At 43.7% G+C, this 2559-nt stretch overlaps 1 non-coding gene across 1 annotated transcript; it reads right to left on the reverse strand.

Annotated features, from left to right (window-relative positions):
- Window positions 1-302: 302 nt before the first annotated feature.
- Window positions 303-410, reverse strand: LOC112788223 (small nucleolar RNA R71). The gene has a single exon (XR_003195597.1). It is a non-coding gene; the product is annotated as a small nucleolar RNA R71 (small nucleolar RNA).
- Between the last annotated feature and the right edge of the window lie 2149 nt (window positions 411-2559).

Genomic DNA, 2559 nt, shown 5'->3' on the forward strand with positions numbered 1-2559 from the left:
CCATTGGAGCAAACAACTTTGAGCTGAAACCTCAGTTAGTTTCTCTAATGCAGCAGAACTGCAAGTTTCATGGACTTCCATCTGAAGATCCTTTTTAGTTCTTAACTGAATTCTTGCAAATATGTGATACTGTTAAGACTAATGGAATAGATCCTGAAGTCTACAGGCTCATGCTTTTCCCTTTTGCTGTAAGAGACAGAGCTAGATTATGGTTGGATTCTCAACCCAAAGATAGCCTGAACTCTTGGGATAAGCTGGTCACGGCTTTCTTAGCCAAGTACTTTCCTCCTCAAAAGCTGAGCAAGCTTAGAGCTGATGTTCAAACCTTCAGACAGAAAGAAGGTGAATCTCTCTATGAAGCTTGGGAAAGATACAAACAGTTGACCAAAAAGTGTCCTTCTGACATGCTTTCAGAATGGACCATCCTGGATATATTCTATGATGGTTTATCTGAGCTATCAAAGATGTCACTGGACACTTCTGCAGGTGGATCCATTCACCTAAAGAAAACGCCTGCAGAAGCTCAAGAACTCATTGACATGGTTGCTAATAACCAGTTCATGTACACTTCTGAAAGGAATCCTGTAAGCAATGGGACGCCTATGAAGAAGGGAGTTCTTGAAGTTGATACTCTGAATGCCATATTGGCTCAGAACAAAATATTGACTCAGCAAGTCAATATGATTTCTCAGAGTCTGCATGGAATGCAAGCTGCATCCAACAGTACTCAAGAGGCATCTTCTGAAGAGGAAGCCTATGATCCTGAGAACCCTGCAATAGCAGAGGTAAATTATTTAGGTGAACCTTATGGAAACACCTATAACTCAACATGGAAAAATCATCCAAATTTCTCATGGAAGGATCAAAAGCCTCAACAAGGCTTTAATAATGGTGGAAGAAACAGGTTTAGCAATAGCAAGCCTTTTCCATCATCCACTCAGCAACAGACAGAGAACTCTGAACAAAATACTTCTAATTTAGCAAATCTAGTCTCTGATCTATCAAAGGCCACTGTAAGTTTCATGAATGAAACAAGATCTTCCATTAGAAATCTGGAAGCACAAGTGGGCCAGCTGAGTAAAAGGATCACTGAAATCCCTCCTAGTACTCTCCCAAGCAATACAGAAGAGAATCCAAAAGGAGAGTGCAAGGCCATTGACATAAGCGCCATGGCCGAACCTGAGAGGAGAGGAGAGGACGTGAATCCCAAGGAGGAAGACCTCCAGGGACGTCCAGTGATCAATAAGAAGCTTCCCTCTAGGGAACCAAAGGACTCTGAGGCTCATCTAGAGACCATAGAGATTCCATTGAACCTCCTTATGCCCTTCATGAGCTCTGATGAGTATTCCTCTTCTGAAGAGAATGAGGATGTCACTGAAGAGCAAACTGCCAAGTTTCTTGGTGCAATCATGAAGCTGAATGCCAAATTATTTGGCATTGATACTTGGGAAGTTGAACCTCCCTTGTTCATCAATGAACTAAGTGATCTGGATCAACTGACATTACCTCAGAAGAGACAGGATCCTGGAAAGTTCATACTACCCTGCACCATAGGCACCATGGTCTTTAAGGCTCTGTGTGACCTTGGTTCAGGAATAAACCTCATGCCCCTCTCTGTAATAGAGAAACTGGGAATCTATGGGGTGCAAGCTGCTAAAATCTCACTAGAGATGGCAGACAGCTCAAGAAGACAGGCTTATGGACAAGTAGGAGATGTATTAGTAAAGGTTGAAGGCCTTTACATACCTACTGATTTCATAGTCCTGGATACTGGAAAGGAAGAGGATGAATCCATCATCCTAGGAAGACCTTTCCTGGCCACAGCAAGAGCTGTGATTGATGTTGACAGAGGTGAAATAGTCCTTCAATCAATGGAATGAGAACTCCCTTGTATTCAAAACTCAAGGATCTCCCTCTACAACCATGGAGAGGAAGCAGAAAAAGCTTCTCTCAAAGCAGAGTCAACCAGAGCCCCCATAGTCAAACTCTAAGTTTGGTGTTGGGAGGCCACAACCAAACTCTAAGTTTGGTGTTGGAGAGTCTCAACAAAGCTCTGCACATCTGTGAGGCTCCATGAGAGCCCACTGTCAAGCTATTGACATTAAAGAAGCGCTTGTTAGGAGGCAACCCAATGTTTATCTAATTCTTATTTTTATTGTTTTTCATGTTTTCTTAGGTTCATGATCATGTGGAGTCACAAAATAAATATAAAAATTGAAAACGGAATCAAAAACAGCAGAAGAAAAATCACACCCTGGAGGAGCATCTGTCTGGCGTTCAAACGCCAGAACAGAGCATAGTTCTGGCGCTGAACGCCCAGAATGGGAGCATCCTGGCGCTGAACGCCCAGAACAAGCATGGTTCTGGCGTTCAACGCCAGAAATGGCAGCAAAGGGGCGTTGAACGCCCGAAATGGGCACCAACCTGGCGCTGAACGCCCAGAGTTGTGTGCAAGGGCATTTTGCATGCCTAAAGTGGTGCAGGGATGTAAATGCCTTGACACCTCAAGATCTGTGGACCCCACAGGATCATCTCAGGATCTGTGGACCCACAAGATCA

The sequence above is a fragment of the Arachis hypogaea genome, chromosome 20 (genome assembly GCF_003086295.3).
Source record: "Arachis hypogaea cultivar Tifrunner chromosome 20, arahy.Tifrunner.gnm2.J5K5, whole genome shotgun sequence".
NCBI classification, from domain to species: Eukaryota; Viridiplantae; Streptophyta; class Magnoliopsida; order Fabales; family Fabaceae; genus Arachis; species Arachis hypogaea.